Here is a 27,698-nt window from a genome sequence, read left to right on the forward strand (position 1 = left end):
TATATAATCTGACATTTTATTTTCCTTAGCAAACATACTCTTTAAAACAAACTGTCAAGTTTCAGGAACCCTTTGTACTCTTAATAATTACTAACAATCCCAAGGAACTTGGGTTTATGTAGATTGTATCCATTGATATTTACCATAATAAAAATTAGATTGAATTTTAAAATAGTTATTAATCTTTTAAAAATATCAATATAGGGGCTGGGTTGTGGCTCAGTGGGAGAGCACTTGCCTCACACATGTGATGCACGGGGTTTCATCCCCAGCACTACATAAAAATAAACAAACAAAATAAAGGTATTGTGTTCATCAACAACTAAATTTTTTTTAAAAAAATATCAATATTAAACTGACTACATTTTAACCATAGTGTTTTATGAAAAATATTCCAAGACAAAATTAAATTTGTTTTACATCTTTGAAATGTATAGTTTTCTGTGTTTGGGATCCATTTTATATTTTGAGAAATATCTATAATGCTTACCCTAATAGAAGACAGCTGGATTTGCACTTTCTACTTTTGCTTTCAACCTGTTTTGATGTTACATTTGTTGCATATATGTAGAAGATCTAGCCTCACAGAGATGCTTAATTGGACAAGGAAAATATATTTTAATAGGCTTTCCAAATAATTGTGAATATTCCTCTCTGACACTACACCAAAACTTGACCAGTATTAATTTCTTAAAGATTAGTTGCAGTGTAGAATTTGAATCCATATCATTGATTGCTTATACTCTGAAATATTAAAATCCACTGTCTATATAGCACTTTAAATTAATGATTCACCTTTACAAGATTTTATAAATGTGTACATTTGGAAACTAGTTCAATGAGTTATGAAAATCTTCCAACTGATAAATTTCATTATACAATATCAAATAACCGTATTCTTTAATGTCATTACTAATCTCATCTGAAAAGTCCTCAAGTATTAAGATACTAAGTGTAATAGATACAAGCTTTCCAAATTTTAAACTTCCATTTGAAAGTTCAAAATTTATCATTGTCAATAAATACTGTCAGTTATTTTTTACCCAAGGGCAAGATGTCTGCCAAATTCCTAAGTATGAAGACTTAATTTGTCTGTTATGCCTTGCTTTAAGTGAAAATGGTGTTCTATTGCAAAGGCAGCTAGTTTAGCTCAAAACTCAAATAACCACAGCAATTTTCCTAGAGGCAGCCACTGTACTTCTGCATATAGCAGAATTGCCTATGTGTACTTTCCATTTCATTACATAAAATGTATTAAAAAGATGTGAACTTGCTTGCATGTGGCACATGCCTGTAATCCCAGCAGTTTAGGAGGCTGAGGTAGAAGGACTGCAAGTTCAAAGCCAGCCTCAGAAACTTAGTGATGCTGTAAGCAACTCAGCAAGACCCCATCTTTAAATAAAATATAAAAAGGGTGGGGATATAGCTTGGTAGTACTGGGTTCAATTCCTAGTACCAAAAAAATGTGGCTTGATGATTGACATTTAATAAGATTAATAGTCTTTACTGTTTCACTAAGGGCTTTCTCAAATGAAAGTGGCTTTTTTTCTTTTTTCTTTTCTGGGACTGAGTGTCAGGGAAGATTGAAATAACTACAGTGATCATTTGGTGCCTAACCATTTCCCCATTCTAGTCCCATAGATAAGGTCCCTAAGCCCCTGCAAAAACCTCCTATCAAATCAAATAAATGGATGTTCTGCTTAACCTGAGTGGCGGCTTTCAGTTTCCCAAAACCTTGGAATTATTGAAAGAAGCCCTTGCCATCCACCCTTGGGAACCAAGGATCCCACCTTCTTGACAAAACAAAGCCTGCTCCCTTCACCCCTGCCTGTTCATTCATTTCCCATGTCCTAGCCCTGCATAGCACACTGTACTTCTCCCCCAGAGAAGTACATGTCTGTGTGTCTGTGACACTGCCATCAGTCTCATCTGTCCAGAGTTGGGTGTTCTAGGTTTGCTCACCTCCATAATCGTAGCATAGGCATCCCATTTTTATAACAATTGAAGAGGAGATGATTAACATAAGCATTAACTATTTCACCACTGTTTGCATTTATCATTTATCATTCAAATAAAAGCAAGCCTTTTTATGCTTACCTACTACTGATGCTAGATGAATATAAGCAAAACAGAAAATCTAGCCAAGTGTATAAGTTTGTCTAGCTGCAAGGCAAAATAACAGCTCTAAAGGCAATACATGCACTCAACCTTCAAATTTTGACTTAGACCTTTGGTAAGACAAGTTCCCATGTCATTGGAAAGTTGTAGACTAGCAACTTATTTTGCTAATGTTTTATGTAGTGGGCATTCAACAGGGCAACCTTATGTCTTTATAATCTCTCAGCTGCTGCCTGTGCTTCTTCATCCAGTGCAAGAGATGTTATCCTGCAGTATAAACAGATGGCTAAAATGCACATTATCTTCATTTCAGTTTAGAAAAGCTGAAATGATTTTTAGCTTCAAAATAGCTCATCACATGTGCATTTGAACTATCCAGTTCTTCAGATTGCAAGACCTGGATGATTGTCTTGAAATGATATCAAAAATTAACTAGCATTTTGATATGATTTGAATAAGACAAAATAAGGTCAATAAATAGCATATATAAATCTTAGAAGAAACATAGTTTTAGTTAATTTTTTCTATTTTTTTTGATAGTATTAACCAATTTCTCTAAAACACCACCCCCTCTCTCTTTTCCAGAATCTTGAGATATAGATGCTGCAGTTGAGGAATGAGAAAAGCAAGTTTTCTGATTCCTTCTTTTAGGCCAATGATGCATCCCTAAATACAAGAAAAATAGTATAAGATAATTATTTTTATTTTAGAACAAAACATTATTTAATTAAAATTAGTCTTATGAAAATTTCTAAAACTTACAAAAGTTTTCAAAACATTAAGACAATAATGCCAAACAAGAAAACAAATTATATTTATTTTGTGTTGTGTTTCTGTATAGATACAAAGAAAACTTCATGATATCAAAATAATGACATCCTGGAAGGTAATGAACTCACAGAATATATAAAGTATAAACAGATAGCTAAAATGCACAGTAGAAATACTGAGAAAATATGAATTAATCCCTCTAAATGCTCATATTTACATGCATATTAAACCTGCCATCTCAGAAAATTCTGTGAACACTAGGATATGAAGTCTCAGGGGACACAGCCAGCAGAACAATGCTGTTGCCACATGTCATTGCCCCAGTCCCCTGTGCCCTCCATAAAGGAGTGAGTGCTAAAACGCAGACCCTGACTTGGTGAAACATGAAAGCTGTTGACCTTCGGGATCTTTACAGGTCCACAGCACACACTGTAAGAACCACTGCTAAGAAGAGTTGTACTTTAAAGACTCCTAACTTGCTATTGACACACTCAGCCATGAACCTGCCTTCTTCTATTTTAATCTTTGTCTACCATATGAGAATCCCTAATGAGAATGACAGAAAATGAATAGAAAAAGCTGGCAGTTGACTAAAGAAGAGACAACAAATGTCCTCAAATGTATAGCAACAAAGAAATAGAAATTAAAATTAAAATAACCTTTGTTCAGAAAACTGTGGGGGGGTGATAAGAGAAAAGTACTGAAAATAACACACTTGATTAAAGATATGGGGAAATCTGTACATTCTCAAATCTAAGCAGATAATAATTGGTACAATTTACCGTCTCCACAATCTAATTTTCCAATTGTACCTTATAATTAGAAAACTTAGAAATTTCTTGAATTTCTGAATTTCTTGAATTTTTTTCTTAACAAAGAAAAAAGATGAATGTTTATAGATATATGATGTATCTACATATAGATACATACATACATACACATGTATATACATACACATATACATATGTACTTAGATATAGATATCATAGTGTTTATAATAGTAAAATTTTTTTGGAATAACCAAAGTGCATAAGTAGTGTGACTTATTCAATAGAGTTACATGCATGGGTAAATGCATAGACAACAGATACACACCAACAGGTTAAAGAATGAACTTGGGGGCTGGTGTTGTAGCTCAGAGGTGGAACACTAACCTTGCACATGTGAGGCCCTGGACTTCAATTCTCAGCACCTCATAAAAATACAGATATTGTGTGCATCTACAACTAAAAAATTTTTTTAAAAGAATGAATTGCTTGTCATGAAATTACTGATTATTTTCAATTTAGCTTAATTTAAGGTGGTGTTTCTCAATGACATGTGTGTGGTGGGGGCCAGAATATTTCCCCCTCGGGGAATATTGGGCAATTCTAGGGACACTGATCATTTTCACAACTGGGAGAAGAATACTGCTGGCATCAAGTAGCTAGAAGCCAGGAGTGCTGCTGAATATCGAAAAATTATTCTTCCCAACATGTCACAGTGGCATGATTTTACAAATTTCTTAATTTTACAAATATTTATTGGGCCACTGTCATACGCAAGGCAATGGTAATGCAGAAGTAAATCAAAGAGATATGGATGTCATAATATTTGTAATACCTGAATATACTGACTCCTTTGTAAATTAGTAAAAATCATGTAGTTATATTAATTCGAGGAGAGGAATGAGTCTTAAACTCTATTCTCTTTGATCTTTTACACCACTCATAAGAATTTTTAAGGTCCTAAAAAATTGCACAAAGATATGTGTACACTATTGATAACTAGATTGTTATTTATCATAGTGGAAATTTGGCCATGTGCACAGTAGGGGTGTGATAATATGAAGTTTGAGCATTCAGTTCATGGACTACTCTGCAGCTTTTAAAATTCACATTTTAAAAAATACTTATATGAGAAATGCTCATTGTATAAAGCTAAATGAAAAAACAGACCACAAATCTCTATGTACTGCATGATCCTCATTTTTAAAAACACATAGGAGAAAAAAGCCAGCAGGAAATATGTCAAAATGAGTTATGTGACTCTCTGATGGTGTATCATGAACAATTTTGAATATATTTTCTTTACAGTCTAGGCACTTTCTAAATCATTGAAAATGAACATACATTATTTTTATAATTAGGAAAAAAGACATACCATATTGATTTCTACATGCAATGCTGTGTATTAGCATAAAAGAAAAAGGAAGTGTGATTTTTTTTTTTTGCCCTTGAGAAGCTTATATATAAAGCTGGAAGGATGAGTCATACATAACACGGGAAGTTTATGATTAATAATAACTACGACTGTGAAAAAAAAAAAGGCCTGAAACAAACTTATCTAAATATCTGCTAGTCTGGCACTATGGTAGATACTTTCACCAATGTTATCACATTTCGGGACGACAGCTGTCCTGGGAGGTCAGTATCATTAGCTTCATCTTAGTGATGAGAAAACTGAAGCTCATTGAGGTTAAGAATCTTGCCCCATGGCCACCCACAGAATTAAGTAGTGGGAGGATTTCACACCAGATCTGAATCATTTTGGTAAAAAATGATCATTTGCACTCTGTGTGCTCTTCCTTGCTGGAGGTACAGGAAAAGATTACCATAATTATGAACCTGAGCCCTTCAGTGGGCGCCATGCAAAATGACTCATTTGTTTCCAGAATCACAGAAATAGTCCCCAACATGTAAAGTTGGAAAGGAACAGTTCAGTGAAAGTCAGACAGAATTTTTGTGTTTGAGGCATTCCTGCCTTAGACGACATCACATGAATCTCTGCACAGTAATGAATTGCTTCTGCACAGGGGCGTTCTCCAGCATCAAGGGAGAAGCTGTGGTGGGTGATGAATGACTGCTGGCTGGGTTCCTTCTTGAACCATCTCCCTTATCTACAAGTGATATAACTGGGCATAAAGTCAGAAAATGGATGTTTTAATCAATCCCACTTTCATTTTGACAGATCTTTGCTGAAAAGAAGTGGGCAGTCCTCTGTCCTTCCGCTGTTTTGTTTATATTACAAGATCTTGCTCTCCATTTTCTTTGACATAGTGGAAGGATTTATCCAAAATAATGGTTCTCATTTAGATAGAGAAGTTCGATCCATCACTGTGCTGTGACAGCACCACCAAACCTAATTCCTCCTCTCTATTAAACAAACAAAACATCACTCTTGTGTCCGATACTGAAAAATGTCTGCCAGTAGCTCAAGATTTATTAGTTTGTTCAAGCCCCTCCATTACAGAAAATATAGAATTCCTTCTGTGGTTTAACTGAGAACCTTGGTCATGCAAAAGGGTTTGAGAGTGGAAAAGTGGAAAAAAAATGTGGATGAGTTTTATTTATGAAAAAAGACACGAAAATATTTTATTCTACTTTAACTTTTTTCACATTCAAATGCAAGTTTTAGATCTTTTTATTTCAAGGTCTATCTTCCTTTGTTCTCCCCTAATGTTATATTAAATAATGTAGAAAATAGGGTATCTTTTATGTCAGAAAAACTGGAATCTCTTTTGTAATTTTGCTAATACATCAGGTGTCTTGAAATACAGCATTGAATTGATGTTCTTAGTTTACACTATTATTAACAGTAATCATCAGGTGTGTACCTTTAACTATTGAAAGTTAATTATTGAAAGTTAAGTATGATTTCCCTCAATTTCTAAATAAAGATCCTGAGTCACAAGGAGTTCAAATAATTATTTAAGTTCATAAAGTTGTAATGAGTTGAGTGCAATTCCAACTTAGTGCCTCTAAATATAATTTCCATGCTCTTCCATACACAATATTCGGTTTTACTTCAAAAGCAATTGTTGAAGCAGATGCAAATATGCCAGGGGCCATTAAAGGAATGCAAATTAAAATCACAGTGAGATAACACCTTGCACGGATTAGGATGGTATTATAAAACAAACGAATTCTGGATAAGCAGAAAATAGCAAGTGTTGGTAAAGATGTGGAATAGTTGGAATTTGTGCCTTAGACTAGAAATGCAAAGTTGTGCAGCTACAGTGGAAAACAGTGTGACAATTCTGTAGAAACCGAAGATATGGAATTGACACCCAATCCAGAAATTTCACTTCTGGTTATGAATTTGAAAGAATTAAAAGTAGGCACTTGATATCTGTAAACACATATTCATAGCAATGTTAGTCACAATAGCCAAAAGATGGAAACAACCCAAATGTTCCTTAACAGATGAATGAATGAACACAATATACCACATACATTTAATGGAGTATCATTCAGCCTAAAAATTAATGAAATTATGGTGCATACAACAACATGGAGACCCTGGAAACACATGTCAGACACAAAATGATACAATTATAGGAGTCCACTTCAATAATAAAATAGACAAATTCACAGACACAAAGCAGAAGCTGGAGGAGATAGGAGAATAGAGTATTATTTTTTAACAGGTACAAAATTTCTCTTTGGGGATGATGAAAATTTCTGGGAATGAATAGTGGTCATGGTTGCATGACATTGTGACTTTATATACTGAATTATATATCTAAAATGGCTAGAATGGCAAATTTCATGTTATGTTTATTTTGCCACAATAAAATTGGGCTGTACAAAGTAATTTCTCTGACATATATTCAAAGTTGAGCTTCTATATTCACATGAAAATAAGTTGTATTTAAAACATTAAACCAAATTATGAGATACTACAGACTCTACAGAATGAGGGAAAAAAAGTATCCGGACAGAAAAAGTCAAGATAAAGTCATTAATATACATTAACATCTCTTTACGCATGCTTCTCAAATTGGAAAGCTTGTAGAATTCAATCCAGCGGTAATTAGATTAGTTAAAGGAAGTTAAGTCTAACTTCCTTGAGGGTACAGGCGAAAGTCTATGCAAATCAGATGAAGGAACTGAGTGAGCACAGATTTAAAGTCCCTGATTATATAGTGAATATGAAGAAGGACTAAGCATGGCAATTAGATGTTCAGCTTTCCACTTTATATACATGGCCCTTGGGTTTATTCTTAGATGTTCTAGAACAACCAGCTTTGGGGTATGACCCAAAGGTGTCTGAGACCAAAGAACAAGAGGCAGACAAAACTAGGACTCACTCTTTAGGGGGGCTTACTGATGGAAGTGTGGTCCTGGGCAGCAGCAAGACCAACTGGATCCTTGCAATTTGGATCAAAAAGAGGGTTATACATAAATGAGTTAGGACAAAAGTGATTTTGGTCTACCTGGGATGTAGCTGGTTTATCCTAATAGCAAAGAATTAGGCACATTCTTAGTGCCGGGTCCTTTTGTAAAGTTCCACGTATATCACTCTGCTATTTTTGTCTATTTATAGTTTCCTAGAAAATTATGCAGGGAAAAAATCAACTCTGGGGTAATCATGGCAGTTTTAATTCAAGATGGCTGGAATCATGTCAGGCTGAATCCGTCCATAACTAGGCACTGACCTTAAGTAATCATATCACTATCATGAACTTTCAGCAACCCTTTACCTGAAATGGTTAATGTGTTTTCTTGAAAAATAAGTATTTTTGCAAAAACAGAAAGTTTGAAATTAAATAAAGAGATGATGAATATACTAACTCAAGAAAATTTACACATTACATTATAGGTCTGAAATAAACTTTTACATTTTGGGGACAGTTTAATATATTTGGCATTTTAAGGCATTTAGTGTGTCTAATGGAATCTGATGAATTAAAGGATAAGAGCATGAATTAAAATGCACAATGGATTCTGGAATTGTACTTTCCAGTTAAAAATATACCTAAAATCCTGACTAAGATTATAAAAACACAGAAGGTAAAAATGTACCTTATTTATAAGTTTACAATGACTACAAGACTGATTTAAATGTATAATTAGGTGTGTCTTGGTGGTGTGAAGTGTAAGTTGTCAGGAAGTTTTTTTAAATTGTTTTTAAAAAACTATTCAGTTTTTAACAAATATTTTAACAAATATGTTAAGAATAGTCTAAAATATTTTAGAAACCATAATTTACTAAATTTGTAAATGAGCTTAATTATTTACATTAATTTAGTCTATTCAACTTGAGTTAATTGAACATTCACCAAACAAAAAGAGAAAATAATTACTTTTTGTTTATTAGTTGTTATAAATAGGACAAGATTTGTTAGTCAAATTAAAAGCTTAAGAAAAACAAGTTTCCTTTATCATTACAACTTTCAAAGGTATGTTAATTTTAAGGCTATGTAATCAAACATAGTCCTTTCAATCTCCTTCAAGACATTTAAGAGCCCACACTGATGGCCCTGTCATGATAAGCTACACTAAAGCAAAGATTCTCAGCTTCGGTGGACATACCTTTGATGTGGGATCTAGTAAATCATTAATAATAAAACTACTAAAGTGTGCAAATCATTTGCATTTAAGAATAGACCAGTTCCAAGGTTATTCCTATAATAATATCAACCTTCTTCCTTGTCTACTATATGCATTCTTCCGTGGGAGTTATTTATGAATTACAGTGCACTGGAGTAAGATCAGATGACCAGGAGCATCCCCCAGGAAAGCTGAATGACTAGGAGACAGAGACAATTAAGTAATGGTAACATAAAGGGTACATCTTATCTTTGGTACCTTTTAAGAATGCCAATTCTTGCTAGATGTATTGGAATAAATATTCCGTTTTTTCTGTCTCTGCTCATAGAGGTTTTAGGGTGTAGGACCTGATATATTAAACTTAAGGTCTGAAAATTTTTGATTAGAAATCTTTATTATTCTGTAGTGTATCACCGAATAAAAGTCTACTAATGAATAAAAGCTGTTCCTCTAATTTTCCTCTGAATGTTATATAATCCCTAAGCAAAAGCATGCTAGTGTGTGCAGACACACACACACACACACACACACACACACTCCTGTGCAGCATCTACCAATTTCTCTGGTTATAAATAATTTCAATTTCTTGGTGGATCAAGATGGCAGGCCAAAGGGAGGAAACATTCTGTGTCGCTCCATGACCCAGGTCTCAACTGGTGGAAGTTCTGCTTTGCTGAGAGTGATAGAGGACCCCTCCACAGCTGATCCCATACAGGAATCATGGCCACCATACCGCGCTGGGCTTCAGCATTAGAACAGGACTCCTGACTCCAACTACTTGCCCACGCAGGTCTCTGGTGCCTTAGCGGGACCACCGGCATCAGCACCTGTGCAGAATTGCAAGATGTAGCTCCCAGGCAGGACACTCAGCTGCTACCCACATTCAGGAACTCCGGCTGCCACTCCCATGTGGATCCCATCTACCAATGTGGGGTTCCCCCAGTTGCCTCCATTTTGGGACTCAGCAGCTACTGCCATAGTCCCCTACTCGCAGTAGCATGCCTGCATCTGGGGACATCACGGGCTCTGAAGAAAGCAGACAGCCGCAACACTGCACTCCGCAGAGCTCATCTCTGAAGGCATCACACAAAGCCATTGCTGGCTCCCCCACCCAAACCGACACCCCATTGCTGAAAGCAGCTGCCTCCATCTTGGGTCACTTCCATCACCATCTTTAGTCAGGGCAACTACCAGTTTGGAACACCAGATAGCCAGGTATCTCTAGTTTTCTAATTCCCCCCAATCCTCAGTGGCTGCTAATTTGGCAAAGTGACTGCTCAATTCAAAACAGCCCTCCACGACAGGTGCGCAGCCACCAGAGTGCAACACACAAGAGGCCCAGAGAGAAAGGTTCCTGATTAGGAAGTAGAAAGGGAGAGGGTGAGGGAGATGCACTCTAGAGACAAACTTGAGACCAGGAACTGTGAGGTCTGCAGGCGAGATGAGGAGATAAAACCTGGCATCCACATCACAGGAGCAGACCCCAGAGGAGATCCTTGAGGTGCAGTCTCCCAACAGGACAGGTGGGTGCCATATCCCACATCCAGGTACCCTCCACCCAAGACCAACCCTCATACACTGGTGACCCCACCACCCTGAGGGTGGAAATACCAGCTAAGAACAGACAACCCCACTTATGAGAAGGGAAATAGGAAAGATACTGTTCTCCAACCAAAACAATCCTTGTTTCTTCCTTCAAGATTTTTTTCTTTCTTCTCCCTCTTTATTCTCCTGCCCTCACATCCCCCAATATATGTGAAACCAAGTACTTTGCATGAATTAGGATTTTGAAGACAGGGATGTCTGAATAGTATATTACAGTTGTGTTGTATATTCATTTTTTTTTCCTTTTTTCCAACCAATTTCTACTATTTTAACATTTTTAAAATTTTTATTAATATATATGTAAGTTTTTTTTATGTACTCTACTATTTTCCCACTTACTTGTCTACCACAAATTACTTCCTTTCTTTTCTCCTGCTACTAATCTTCCTCTTTAGATTTCTCTTTCACATTTCCTAAGATATAATAACTCTATATCCTCACCTCCTACCTCCTCAGCATATCATCCTACTCCTCACCCCCGTTTCTTTATCCACCATTAGAAACTGTAACGTCCTTTACAAATATACTGAGTTTATTGTAGATAATAATAGAATTCACCATTTCTGTACTTTGTGACCAAAGTGTAAATGTCTTAATAGCAAACATTTGTTTTTAGGGTGTATATATTGGGATCCTTCACCTCAAAGGACAGTTATTGGATCCTACAGGGGCACTATAAGCCTATAGGGTAAAAATGGTAATGCCCCAGATCCACAGTGCTAGAAGGGAAGACACAATAAGAACGGACAAGAGAAGAAAGTGCCCCAAACAAATGAAGACACCACATCATTAGAATCATTGGCAGCCACAGTAGGAGGAATGACAGAGAAGGGGTTTAGGATATACATTTGTTCTGCGAATTAAAGGATGATATAAGAGAGCGAATACAGGTAGCAAAAGATTATTTTGACAAAGAGCTACATAAACAAATATAGGAAGCAAAAGATTACTTCAATAGGGAGATAGATTCTTAAAACAAACAAATAAACAAACAAACAGAAATCCTTGAAATGAGAGAAACTATAAACCAAATTAAAAGTTCAATTGGAAGCATTACCAACCAATTAGACCACTTGGAAGACAGGACCTCAGAAAATACATACAAAATATATAATCTTGAAAAGAATGTAGACCACAAGTGAAAAATGGTAAGAAACCATGAGCAGACTGTTCAAGAAATATGGGATAGCATAAAAAGATCAAATTAAAGTGTTATTGGGATAGAGGAAGGCATAGAGTTCCAAACCAAAGGAATGAGCAATCTATTCAATGAAGTAATATCAGAATTTTTTTTGAACATGAAGAATGAATTGTAAAACCAAATTCAAGAGGTTCAAGAGGTGTATAGATGCCAAATGTACAAAATCACAACAGATCCACACCAAGGCACATTATAATGAAAATGCCTATCATATAGAATAAGGAGAGAATATTAAAAGCCATACCAGAAAGGTATTAGGTTACATATAGGAGAAAACCAATTACATTAAGTGCAGATTTTTCAACCCAGACCCTAAAAACTAGAAGATTCTAGAACAACATATATAAAGCTCTGAAAGAAAATGGATGCCAACCAAGAATCTAATATCCAGCAAGATTAAGCTTTATATTTGATTATGAAATAAAAACTATCCATGATAAACAAAAGTTAATAGAATTTACAACTTGAAAGCCTGAACCACAGAACATCCTCAGCAAAATATTCCATGAAGAGGAATTGAAAAACAAAAATGAAAATCAGCAAAGGGAGGTATTACATTAAAGAAAAATCTAATAAAAGGAAAAACCAATTCAAGTTAAATACCAAATATAAACAAAAATGGCTTTGAATACAAATCATGTCTCAATAATAACCCTGAGGGCTGGCATTGTGGCTCAGCGGTAGAGTGCTCACCTAGCACCTGGGAGGCCCTGGGTTTGATCCTCAGCACCACATAAAAATAAATCAATAAAATAAAGGCATTGTGTCCAGTTACAACTAAAAAATAAATATTAAGAAAAATTTTAAAATAATAATAATAATAACCCTGAATGTTAATGGTATGAACTCACCAATCAAAAGACACAGATGGGCAGTTTGGATTGAAAAAAGAAGAACCCAACAATATGCTGTCTCAAAGAGAGTCATCTCATAGGAAAAGACATCCACAGACTGAAGGTAAAAGGTTGGGAAAAATCATACCACTCACTTGGACTGTGGGAGCAAGCAGGGATTTCCATCCTCATATCAAATAAAGTAGGCTTCAAGCCAAAGTTAATCAAAAGGGACAAAGAAGGATTTTTCATACCTCTCCAGGGAACCATTCATCAACAAGGCATAAAAATAATAAATTCACATGCCCCAAACAATGTTTGGAGCATCTATTCATCAAACAAACTCTTCTCAAGTTCAAGAGTCAAATAGACCACGACACAATAATTCTGGGTGACTTTAACACACCTTTTTCACCACTGAATAGATCTTGCAAAACAAAAGCTGAACAAAGAAACTATAGAATTCAGTAATACAATCAATAACTTAGACTTATCTGACATATATAGAATATTTCATTCATCAAAAAGTGAATACACTTTCTTCTCAGAAGCACATGGATCCTTCTCTAAAATAGACCATATATGATGCCACAAAGCAACTCTTAGCAAATACAAAAAAGTAGAGATACTACCCTGCATTCTATCAGATCATAATGGAATGAAATTAGAATTCAATGATAAAATTAAAAAAATAGAATCTACTACAACATCTGGAGACTAAGTAATATGCTACTAAGTGAACAATGCATTGCAAAAGACATCACAGACGAGATTGAAAAATTCTTATAGGTATGTGAGAACACTAATACAACATTTCAAAATCTCTGGGACACTATGAAGGCAGAACTAAGAGGAAAGATCATTGTATGGAGTTCATGCCTTAAGAGAAGAAAAAGTCACCAAATATGTGACTTGACATTACATCTCAAAGCCCTAGAAGAAGAAGAACAAATTCAACACCAAAAGAAGTAGGAGACAGGAAATAATTAATATCAGAGCTAAAAATCAATGAAAAAGAGAAACAATTGAAAAAAATGACAAAATATAAAAAGTTGATTCTTTGAAAAATTAAATAAAATTGACAAACCCTTAGCCATGCTAACAAAGAGAAGGAGAGAGAAAGCATTCCCTCTAAAAACTGGAACAAGACAGATGCCCTCTTTCACTACGTTTATTTAACATAGTTCTTGAAACACTGGCTAGAGGTATTAGATGAAAGAAATTAAAGGGATACAGATAGGAAAAGAAGAACTCAAATTAACACTATTTGCCAACGATATGATTCTATACCTAGAAGACTCAAAAATTCCACCAGAAAACATCTAGAACTAGTAAATGAATTTAGCGAAATAGCAGGATACAAAATCAACACCCATAAATCAAAGGCATTTCTGTATATCAGTAACAAATCTTCTGAAAGGGAAACGAGGAAAACTATCCCATTTACAATAGCCTTAAACAAACAAACAAACAAAAAACCTTTGGAAATCAACCAAACAAAAGAGGTAAAAGACCTCTGCAATGACTATAGAATGCTAAAGAAAAAAATTAAAGAAGACCTTAGAATATGTAGAGATCTTCCTTGTTCTTGGATAGGCAGAATTAATATTGTCAAAATGACCATACTACCAATAGCACTATACAGATTTAATGCAATTCCAATCAAAATCCCAAATGACATTCCTCATAGAAATAGAAAAAGCAGTCATGAAATTCATCTAGAAAAACAAAATACCCAGAATAGCTAAAGCAATCCTTAGCAGGAAGAGTGAAGCAGGTGGCATCACTATACCAGACCTTAAACTATACTACAGAGCAATAGTAACAAAAACAGCATGGTATTGGCACCAAAATAGACTTGTAGTCCAATGGTACAGAATAGAGGACACAGAGACTAACCCACACAATTACAGTTATCTTATATTACACAAAGGCACCAAAAGCATACATTGGAGAAAAGACAGCCTCTTCAACAAATGATGCTGGGAAAACTGTAAATCCATATGCAACAAAATGAAGTTAAATCCCTATCTCTCACCTTGCACAAAATTCAACTCAAAGTGGATCAAGGACCTAGGAATTAAACCAGAGACACTGGGCCTATTCGAAGAAAAAGTAGGCCCAATTCTCCATCATGTCAAATTAGGCCCCAACTTTCTTAATAGGATTCCTATAGCATAAGAATTAAAATTAAGAATCAATAAATTGAATGGATTCAAACTTAAAAGCTTCTTCTCAGCAAAAGAAACGATCTGTGAGGTGAATAGAGAGACAATTTTTTACCACATGCACTTCAGATAGAGCACTAATCTCTAGGGTATATAAATAACTCAAAAATCTAAACACCAAAAAAACAAATAGCCCAATCAATAAATGGGCCAAGGAACTGAATAGACACTTCTCTGAAGATGATATACAATCAATCAACAAATATATGAAAAAATGTTCAACTTCTCTAGCAATTAGAGAAATGCAAATCAAACTACTCTGTGATTTCATCTCACTCCAATCAGAATGGCAGCTGTTAAGAATACAAACAACAATAAGTGTTGGTGAGGATGTGGGGGAAAAGACACACTCATACATTGCTGGTAGGACTCAAATTGGTGCGGCCAATTTGGGAAGCAGTATGGAGATTCCTTGGAAAGCTGAGAATGGAACCACATTTGATCCAGCTATCTCACTCCTTGGTCTATCTATATGCAAAGGACTTAATAGCAGCATGCTACAGGGACACAGCTACATCAATGTTTATAGCAGCACAATTCACAATAGCTAAACTGTGGAACCAACCTAGATGCCCTTCAGTAGATGAATGGATAAAGAAAATGTGGTATATATACACAATGGAATATCACTCAGCAATAAAAGCGAATAAAATCATGACATTTTCAGGTAAATGGATGGAGTTGGAAAGATAATACTAAGTGAAGTTAGCCAATCCCCAAAAAACAAATGTCAAATGTTTTCTCTGATATAAAGAAACTGATTCATAGAGGGGTTGGAAGGGGGAGCATGGGAGGATTAGATGAACTCTAAATAGGGCAGAGGGGTGGGAGGGGAAGGGAAGGTGCATGTGGGTAAAAAAAGATGGTGGAATGAGATGGATATCATTACTCTAAGTACATGTATGAAGACATCAATGGTGTGAATATACTTTATATACAACCAAAGACATGAAAAATGGTGCTGTATGTGTGTAATATGAATTGTAATGTATTCTGCTGTCATATAAAACAAATTAGAATAAAAATTAAATAAATAAGTAACAATTAAAAAATAATTTCAATTTCTTACACAGTTTAAAAGTTACAAAGGTCACAGTAATCATAAAATATGTGAAAATTTTGGAGTTCATTATCTTTTTTTGCCTCAATTTATAGATCAGTAAAAAGAAATTTTAATAGATTCATTACTTGTCTAAAATGAACAACTGAAAATTGGCAGAGGCATAAAATCTATTAGTACAAATTCATAGATCAGGTGCATTTTCATTATTATCTCATGGAATTAAAGATCTCTTTGAGAAATATACAATGTATAACTATGGAACTCTGTATCATACCAATTATAATTGTTTATATGCTGCATTCTCCTTATTTGGCACATGGTAATTATAGGACAGTATTTCATGATTGGAAGGGTAATCAAAAAATGCATGGTTGCCTGTAACATTCAAAACAAATCGGTAAAATCACAACCATGTTAACTGAATAAAAATAAAAGACAAATGACGACCTCAATGAATGCTGAAAAGTATTTTATAAAATTCAACTATGATTTTAAAAAACTCTCAATAAAGTAGGAAGAGAAAATAACTTGATTTTTCAAAGAATATCTACAAAAAACACACAGCTAGAATGTTGCCTGATGACATTTTGTCTAGCTTTACCCTCATTTTAGAAAGAAGGCAAAGAGACTCAGTTCTTTTCAAAATTTCATGGCTTATTTTAGCCAATATAGTAAGATAATGAAACACAGATTGACCATGTCGAATTGGTGGTGAGAATGTGGAACAATGGAACTATCATATAACAGTGGTGGGAGAAAAGATACTTACACCACTTTAGGAAGCAAATTGGAGGCTTTTCTAAATGAATATGCCTTTAGATATGCCTCTGTCCCACAATCTACCAATTCCACTTCTAAGCAGAGAAATGAAAAATGTAAATTCACAAAAATAATTATGTACAAGTTTACCTTGTGTTTTTATATATAACATCCAAAATATGGAAACAATTCATTTCAACACAGGAATAGATAACCAAAAACACATTTAGACTCTTAGCATATATTAATATTGAGCTGTAAAAGGCAAAAATATGGTAGGATAATATAAATCCAGTGGATGCCTCAGTTGGAAAGGCTGTTACTTGCTAGTAGAGTGTGAGGGAACTTTCTTTCATAGGTGATTGGCAATATTCTATGTTTGGATTTGAGGAATGGTTTCCTGGATATGTATATTTGGCAAAATTCAGCGAGCTGTACATTTAATATCTGTGAATTTCCTATATGAAATATATATACTAATGAAATAAATATATATGAGTATGGGAAAGGAAGGAAAGAAAAATTGGTGAGATTGTAACTAGTCAATGGTTTGAGGGGTTTATGTCTAAATAAAAGCATGGAATGGGCAATAATGTGAGAGGAAATAGAGGTGACATATTTGCTGTTTGGTTATTGCTGGTGCAATTCCCTTAACATTTATTGCGGATGTTGTTGTAATAGTGGGTATTTATTTTTTATGCATGATAAAAAGTACCCAGGAGATACAAGAGGAAGGAGAATTGGTGACTGTGGTCCTTCTTTCTGCAGCTCAGTGAATATGAGACCTAGTGCCCTAGCACTGTGCTGGCCTGATGTGGAGTTTCAGCAGAGGTCACATGGGTGGGTCTGAGTCTTGATGAGGAAACTGAGGCCCAATCAGGATTTGACTGAGGTCAGAGTCTTGGGGGGTGTCTTCCCCACCCTCCTTTCTCCCCTTGTCTTCGCACCATTCCCCAGGACCCATTTTATGATCTGAATGGCATCTCCCTTCCTAATATAGTATAATCAAGCACACCAAGTGAGCCTCTTTAGATGTGAAAGAGTGAATAAATGATCTAAGAAATCCTTTCTCTTTTTGACAACACCTGGCTTTCAAGACTATTCTCTTGCTAGAAAGACTGAGAAAATCCAGCTTTAAATCTCAAAACCGACTACTGTTGGCCTCTTTGCTTTAAGTAGTATTCCTGTTCTTCCCCTGAGAAAGAAGCCTTGAACTTAGCTCTGAAAATTTAAGGCTGCCAGTGAGCATGATTTAACAGGGAAATAAAAATGCATCAGTTTAATATTTACAAAAATCCCTCCCATCACATCTTACTTTTTACTTCTGCGGTTATTTTACTTGAGGCAGCAATTTTTACTGCCGGATTTCATGGCTTGTTTCAAGAGTAGTTACATTTTGATACAGGACCTAAGCAACTCCACCTCCCTGGGTTTCCATTTCCTCAGGTTTTATGAAGGTAAAAGTAGAGTACAAACTTGGGAAGCCTACTTAATCTTTCTGAGCTTCCATTTCCTCATCGGTGAAATCCAGGCCATTGAAAATCTCTTGCCAATCCAATATGTTGTTTCTCTGGAAATTTTAAATACGCTCAAGATTCAAATTTTGACAGGGGAATAATTTAACACTGTACTATTGAGAAGAGAAGTATTTGGAGACAAAGGGCTCCATTCAAAGCAGCTGAAACTAAATCATTATACTGATTCTAAGGCCAGTTCTGCTAGAGACTGAAATAATGCCTCTGTAAAAACAAAGAATTCTGGAGAATGTTATCGTTCTATGGAAGCAAGTCAGGGACACCTCCCTTATTCACATCTAAAGCAGATAAGTGATTCAAAGTGAAATGGGAGATCATTTTAGAATACAGAAGACCAACAGAGAGCATATAAAATAGCACGAAAGTAGCAAAAGCAAAATTTATTCATCAATAATCACTTCAATTGATTGCACTTCAATGCCTCAGATACTGTACCTTTATTTCTCTGATAATCCCAGAAATACTCTGCAAGTTAAATATGCCAACTTCCGAGTATGAATGAAGGGGATTGTCCTAAAAGCATATATACCTTAGGGATTGTGGTGGCTGGAGGACTCGGGCAACTTGCAGCTTCTGAATAAGCCTTCACAAGTAGATGATCCAGCCAGGGGTTCTTAGGGACAGTAAGCCTGAATACACTCCTCCTTTGCACTTCCAGCTGTCTGTAGCCATTCCTGTTGGGGCATACATTGTTCCATATGGTTTTTAAAATGCTGCTAGTTACAATATTTCTGAAAAAAAAATTGGGGAAAAAATGGAAGGCCCTTGATGATCATTTCTCAGTTAATAATGAGTTAAAATCAAAATGTTATTCCTGGGTTTCCTGGTTGTTGAGTGCCACACAAGACCATGGCAGAATCTGTAGGTATGAAGTGGACATCTGCCACACCCAATCTTGATCACTCTGATGCCACAATTGACAAGAATTCTTTGCTAAAATTGAAAACAATCTAAGACAGTGAAGCAGAATAGAAAGTGGATAAATAGGACAGGTGAAATCCAGGACTGACCCTGGCAAGAGAAAGAGCATCGTGCCTGTACTGCCCCAGGTCGCCAGGACATCATGCACCCACAGCCCAGCTTAGTAGAAATAGCAATTGCTTGCTTTTTCTTAGTAAATTCCTTTGGCTTCTATTTAAACTACCAAAAGCTACATCCATTGAATGAATTCAGTGGCTTCTTAAAAAGTGTAAGGGAGATACCGTCTCTGATTTTATAGTTAAGAAAGAAACTTGTCACAGCCATTGTTTTTGAACATTTTTATCCTGACTCCCATTCAGAAGTATATTTTCTTTCAGTTACCAGGTACACACACACACGCATGTGTGAGAAAAGTGTCACAAAGCAATTCTCACTCCCTTTCAGTGGGTAACACATTTTGATATTTTTCAATTCAACTTCATTTTAAAACAATAAGCTGTGCACTAAATTAATGTTATGCTCTTGTAACTGTTGAGCAATGACCAAAAATTTGAAAAATGCTGATACATAAAATAAATAAAAGAGGGGCTTATGTCTTTTGTTCTCAAGGAAATATGGGAAGAAAGGAGAGAGAGAGAGAGATAACGGAAGGAAAGTTATTTTCTTCCCTATTTTCCCTGTCAAGGGAAGAATGGCTTTAGAAATAAGCAGAAGGGCAGAGGGTTCCCCCAAGTTTCTGCTCCTCCTGTTAGGGGTCCAACAGGAGCTGGTGTGGAGGTATGACCTGACTTAACCCCAGGTGTCCTCACTAAAACCCCAAAAGCAGTGTGCTCAGATGGTGGGAGGCTTCAAGGTTAGCTGCTCAGAGCTCTCCCTTGACTCTCAGGCATCATGCACTACAGGCCGTTAAAGCACATGTGGAGAGACTTGACAGGTGTCTCAGCTTGACAAGTTCATCAGAAACATTTATTGAATAGTTGTATACCAGGGCAAGGCAGAGGATGCTTCAACAGGAACAAATGGAAAAAGCAGCTCTCAGTGGGTATAGCATCTTAAAACTTAGTGGGTTCCGGTAAGCAAGTGAAAGGCACTCAGATCCTAAGGTGAAAAGCCAAAGTCAGAAAAAAGGCCTCAAAATCACCAGTCGTGCTTCAGCTTTGGAGGTCAGCAGAGAACTGGTGACTAAGAAGTGAAGTGACATTGTGGAATAATCTTGAAAAGATCAAGAGCAGTAGAAAAATGCTGTACCTAGATGTAAGTTAGTACCTATTCCACAAACCTACCACAAGAGGACAGTGAACTGGATGCAGTCACAGGACAACAGATTGGCATAACAAGACAGAATAATATCTCACAAGACTACATATTTAAATTTTGGGCTGGAGAACATTTGTGATATGAGACTACAACCTGTATCTGCCTCCTCACTCCAAGTCCTCCACCCAACTTTCTGGGTGTCCTAGTCTGTTTGTGCTGCCATAACAAAATAATTTATAAATAAAATAAATTATTTCTCACAGTTTGGGAGGCTGAGAAGTCCAAGGTCAAGTTTCCAAGCAGTTTCAGTATTTAGTGAAGGCCTGGTCTCTGCTTCCAAAATGGTAACTTTCTGCTGCATCTTCTCATGCAGAAAGCAGGAGGGCAGGGGCCCTAGTTATTTCCCTCCAGTCCTTCTATAAGGCTTTTACTCCTGTCCATGAGGACAGAATCCTCATAAAAGTGATCACCTCTCTAAAAGCCCCACCTCTTTATACGGCTGCATTTGCATTAAGTTCCACATGAGTTTTGAAGAGAACAGGGACATTCAAACTTCAGCAATGTGGTTATGTAAAGAACCACTGAGATCAGTTATGAAGAAAAAGAAACTTCAGAACCTTTGCACATCTGAGAACAGTGAGAAGGAATTTGCAGTCACACTGTGTGTGCCCATGTGGGTCTTTTCATTACTACAGGAGCTCATTGACATAATAATTAAGGTCCTTTCATTTACATATGTATTTCTAGTCTAACAATGTTTTAGCATCATTGAACCTTCTTCTTTCAAATTTGGCATGCCATATGTACACTGCAAAACTGGCTTCTGAAGGAGTTCTCTCCTATTGCTAATGTGAACGGCTATTTGGTATAGAATTTTCTCAATAACCTATCATTCTATTACTAACTCAGGAAATTTTGGGACATAGAAACTGTGCCCATGTATGAAATACAGTGATTTATTAAAGCATGTTTCAATAATTCCTGTAAAAGTGTTCACTTCTACAAATCATACCGACAAAAGCATGTTTTCTTCACAATGAGTTCATTTCTCCTGTGTAACTATTCTGCGAATGTTTTCTATGGCAAAAAGAAAAAAATACATTAAATTAATATACCTTTGTATCACACAAACATCGAATGGGACTTTTTCGTAATTATATTCTTCAAACTAATTTTGTTTGAAAAATCAGAGTTGCTGGTTTAAACCAAATATCTATTACAAATTATATTACTTTGATATTAGTAAGGTATACCTGCAAATATCTGTTCAAGTGTAACTATATACATAATACTATAAACTTTTTTCATTTAATGACCTTTTCCTGAAATAAGAAACAATGTATTTAAAGTAAACAGATATGGGGGGATTTTTTTTTAAATATTAAGTAATACAGTAAAGTTTTTATTGTTTTCTTTTTAATAGAAAAATGGTTGCAGTTTAATAGTTATTTCAATTTCTCTCAGCTTCCTTTATGCTTGTAATGAAATTAGCAACACAAGTGAGAAGAGGGAGAGAATAGTTTGAGAACACATTACTAATAGAAATTTCAGCAAAAAATATGAGTGAGTGAATAATATCTATTAATTTTCAGAAACTGAGTCCACACTGGGGTGCCCAGTTAGTACCAATAATACAGAAATGATAGAGATAAGATCTTCTCTCAGTTATTAAACTTTAGGATACATCAAAGGTCTTGAGGTTCTCTAAAAGCATGAAATTCTTAAGACAGGAGAATTTCATTGATTCCAATGAGATTATAAGCTCCTCAAACAGGTATTTGTACCTCTAAAAGCCAGGAACTGGGACTGGAAGCCAGCTAATAAAAAGAAAATGTATGATCATTGAGCAATGTGAGTTACTACCTCACCACCATCCAGAAAGGGAGAATCCTCAACTTACCGGGCTGCAAGTGACCTAGTCCCAATGTTAAGACCATGTTGGTCACTTGGCTTGCCAATCAATCCCCTTTGGGGAGTCTGCACACAAAACAACTTTCTGATTCAGGTGTCCCTCCTCTTTTGAAGTTTACTTATAAAGGAAAAAAAAAGTGCACTGGTCTTAAAGCTCATTTACTTCAACCCATGTGAAAATTTTATTTCGCTTTATAAATAAATAAATAGCTCTTCTGTTAATATATCAGTTTGAGTGTTCCATTAATGGGAGCCTGACAACTGACACTCTCACCAAAGTAATAAATGACCCTTTGAGGCCCATTGGGAGCTATCCAGACTGATATATTTTGCCCAATGGCTGCAAAGTGCTTTATTTTTTTAATAGTCATGGCATTTGAGTATAAGTGCTGAGTCTTAGTTTCCAGCCTCTAAAAATGAGGATAAAATCCTTACATGCCTAAACCATTTTGCTAGTGCTTTGCTTAGCAAATAGTATTGGCTGCAAACCAGCAGTCATCTGCATCCTACTCTGATCCCAGGCCCTCAGCATCTTGGCTAAAATAGCTGCTTCCCACAGTAGACAGTCAATATTCCAGACAATTCTAGGCAATTGTTTTCCAAGCTTCCCTTGAAGTAGGTGCATGGGGATGTCACTCAGTCCTGATCTGCAAAACCTGACAACTAAGTTCTGGGAAGTTTCCTCCCCAAGAGAAACACACTTGACAACAAATATAGTCCTTATCTGCTTTCGATGCTATTGTGTAGAAACATGATGCTTTGGGCTCCAAGAGCTGTCTTATAACCACAAGCAAAGTTGAAGAAGTAAACTAAAGATATGCTAAGCATGGCAAGGTGTAAAGAGGATTGAATGGAATGAATGTTTGGGTCTCTTTCAAAATCCCTACACTGAAACCCTAATCCCAATGTGATGGTATTTGGAGGAAGGCCTTTGAAAAATAATTAGGAAATAAGGCTGAAGTACTCATGAATGGGATTGTTACTTTAAAAAGAAGAGGCCACAGAAATACCCAGTTCTCATTCTGCCATGGGAAGAGATGAGAGTCTGCAACCTGGAGTGGGCCCTTAATGGGGCTCAATCATGCTGGCACCCCAATCTTAGACTTCCAGCCTCTAGAACTGTAAGAAAAAAATGTCAGTAGTTTATAAGCCACAAGTCTGTAGTTCTTTGTAACAACCCAAACCAACCATGCCAATAAATATCATACTGCTAAAGCAAACCTGGAACTCTCGTGCTTAAGACCTCCAGACAGAGGTCAGATAAGAAACATCCTTCTGCTTATATTTCTAGATGGCTCTTTTGTCACTTTGAGGTAAGAACTTCCTACCATTGTAATGGTCTTACTCACCGATATTAAGAGGATTGCCAATATACTGATAAAATTCTTGATAATATCTCAATAAAATGAAAAATATAAATAAAATTACTAATATAAGCAACTGAAAGAATCTTTAGAAGTGCTATGACATCTGAGTTTTAATAAATACATATTTAATTACTATTGCTCTCATCTGTTAGTTTCATTTATGGGGAGTAATATAAACCATAGTAAAGTGGATTTTTAAGTTATATATGGTAATGAAAAAACTATAATAATGACTTTTAAAAATGAAGGTTTAAACAGGTACAGAAATAACAAAAATGGGGTTGTGCCCCTCCACATTCTCACTATCTGGGCACACAGAATGTGGATTGAACATAAAGGAGACACTGCCTATACATGACGCCTTTTATAAAGGTTTAGAAATCAAACCTGACCAAGAGATTTTTCTTTTGAGGAGGAAGAAGATGCAAGAGATCAAGAAGGGAACATGGGAGAGATCAAGAAACATTCTAGTTTTTGATGCATGTGTTAGGATTCTCCATTGTGTCAGTCAGCTTTTCATCTCTGTGACCAAAATACCTGACAAGAAAAACAGAGGGGAAAAAGTTAATTTTGAATGAAGGTTTTAGAGATCTCAGCCCATGGTTGTGTGACTTCATTGCTCTGAGCTCCAAATGAGGCAGAACATCTTGGTGAAGAGACTGGCAGAGGAAAGATGATCAGTTCATGGCAGCCAGGAATGGGGTATGTGTGGAGGGTAGATATAATCCTTGAAGCCACCTCCCCAGTGACCTACTTCATCTAGCCCTGACCCACCCACCTACATTTACCACCCAGTGGTCTATTCAAATCATTTATCCATTAAGTGGATTAATACACTGCTGAAGTATCACAATCCAATCTATTCACCCCTGAACATTGCTGCATTGCCTAACATGAACTTTTTGGAGAATATCCTAGATTCAAAATATAATGCCCCTGATCTGAAAATCATGTCCTGCCTTGCCTTCTTCTTAAAACATTGGCAATGACCTAGATTAGGTATCAACTGTGGCAGCTACCCAATTATATTATCAAAGTAGTGGAGATCGCTCTCTCTCTCTCTCTCTCTCTCTCTCTCTCTCACACACACACACACACACACACACACAAATCCACACATTGTGAACTCACAGTCAAAACAACTAGATAACTGAACATATAATTGTTTCAATAGAAAAAAATACTTGACAATATGTGTTGTGTAAACAAGAAATATTGAAATAGATCGAAATTTTATAAAAATATTGATAATATTCACTAAGGCTATAAAAGAAGAAATTAGTCTAAAATAAAAATTCAAAATTATTTTTAAAAAGAGGAGAAATGAGAAATTTAAGGAATGAAAACTATAATTGCTATAATAAAGCACCTAATAAATTGGATCATCAATAGCTGAAAAAGAAATGAGTGTTGAAAATCAAATAATGAAATTCTCTCAGAAAGTGCCAGGTAATAATAAATAGAAAGATGAAGGAGAAATTAAAGGGACTAGAAAATACAGGTCGAAATCAAAATATTCAATCTAATTGAAATTCCAGTGGAAAAAAAAAAGAAAAGAAGAAATAAGTGAAGAAATGATAAAAAGAATTTTTTAAAATTATAAATGAGAGACTCTGACTGAAAAGGTTCATAGAGAAACAACAGTAATATTAAATAGGAGAGAAAAGGAAAACTCCAAACCTACATACATTAGAGTGACACTGAAGAAAATAAAGATAGATTCTAAATGTTTCAAGAGAACAGATCAACTACAAAATATAGACATATTTTCATTAAATTACTCAGCAACCCTAGAAGTAGGAAGATAGTGGTATAATAGGAAGATATTTTCTCAGCAAAAGAAACAATAAGAGAGGTAAATAGGGAGCCTACATCCTGGGAACAAATCTTTACTCCTCACACTTCAGATAGAGCCCTAATATCCAGAGTATACAAAGAACTCAAAAAATTAAACAATAAGAAAACAAATAACCCAATCAACAAATGGGCCAAGGACCTGAACAGACACTTCTCAGAGGAGGACATATAATCAATCAACAAGTACATGAAAAAATGCTCACCATCTCTAGCAGTCAGAGAAATGCAAATCAAAACCACCCTAAGATACCATCTCACTCCAGTAAGATTGGCAGCCATTATGAAGTCAAACAACAAGTGCTGGCGAGGATGTGGGGAAAAGGGTGCACTTGTACATTGCTGGTGGGACTGCAAATTGGTGCAGCCAATTTGGAAAGCAGTATGGAGATTTCTTGGAAAGCTGGGAATGGAGCCACCATTTGACCCAGCTATTCCTCTTCTCGGTCTATTCCCTAAAGACCTAAAAAGAGCATGCTACAGGGACACTGCTACATCGATGTTCATAGCAGCACAATTCACAATAGCAAGACTATGGAACCAACCTAGATGCCCTTCAATAGATGAATGGATTAAAAAAAGTGTGGCATTTATACACAATGGAGTATTACTCTGCATTAAAAACTGACAAAATTCATAGAATTTGCATAGGGAAATGGATGGCATTAGAGCAGATTATGCTAAGTGAAGCTAGCTAATCCCTAAAAACAAATGCCAAATGTCCTTCTTTGATATAAGGAGAGTAACTAAGAACAGAGTAGGGACGAAGAGCATGAGAAGAAGATTAACATTAAACAGGGATGAGAGGTGGGAGGGAAAGGGAGAGAGAAGGGAAATTGCATGGAAATGGAAGGAGACCCTCAGGGTTATACAAAAGTACATACAAGAGGAAGTGAGGGGAAAGGGAAAAATAATACAAGGGGGACAAATGAATGACAGTAGAGGGGGCAGAGAGAGAAGAGGCGAGGGGAGGGGAGGGGAGGGGGGATAGTAGAGGATAGGAAAGGCAGCAGAATACAACAGACACTAGTATGGCAATATGTAAATCAGTGGATGTGTAACCGATGTGATTCTGCAATCTGTATACGGGGTAAAAATGGGAGTTCATAACCCACTTGAATCAAAGTGTGAAATATGATATATCAAGAACTATGTAATTTTTTGAACAACCAACAATAAAAATTAAAAAAAATAAAAATAAAACTTCATATAAATTATCTCATGACTCAGCAAAGGAATTGCCTCCTAGGATGTTGGGCCAGTCTGCAATCATCATATCTTCTATCATGAGCACTATATTCTGAATTTATTTCTATTAAAACACTTCTAAGTCCTTATTGAAAATGTCCTTTTACTTCTAAATAAATTCATGGCAGATATTATCTCTTCATCTTGGAATATTTACTGTCCTACAAATTGACCTCAATAAAAGAATATTATTAAAAGAATATTATTTTGTCAAATGGAGTAAAGACAGTAAAAATACCATGAGCATTCAATATTAATTAATACTTTTATAGAAAAATACTTTAGCATAAACATGTGGTTTAAATGTGATTTAACATTGTATGCGTACGTGTGTGTGTGTGTGTGTGTGTTATATTTTAAAATCCTCCAGGGGAAAAAATGTAGACCTAAAATTATATATATATTTAGAATTATATGTAAAAAATGAGAAGTTAGTGCATTTTAAGAAATTTGAGTATTCAATTTTTAAAAAATATGGCTTAATAAAATTGAATCTAGGACAAAGGGAATGAAAATATTCAAAAGAATAAAGCAATAAAATTGGAGAAATTTATACTTAAGACTAATCAATAGCTGAGAATATAACTATGAAGCTTCAGGAAATTATTACACAATGATGCCTAAAAAAAAGTCTTTCTAGTCTTTTCAATAGATCCTGGGAATAGAAAATGACAGAGAGAAGGACAGGTGATATAGTTAAAGCCTTGAGTGTT

Source organism: Marmota marmota, unplaced genomic scaffold, assembly GCF_001458135.2.
Source record: "Marmota marmota marmota unplaced genomic scaffold, marMar, whole genome shotgun sequence".
Taxonomy (NCBI): domain Eukaryota; kingdom Metazoa; phylum Chordata; class Mammalia; order Rodentia; family Sciuridae; genus Marmota; species Marmota marmota.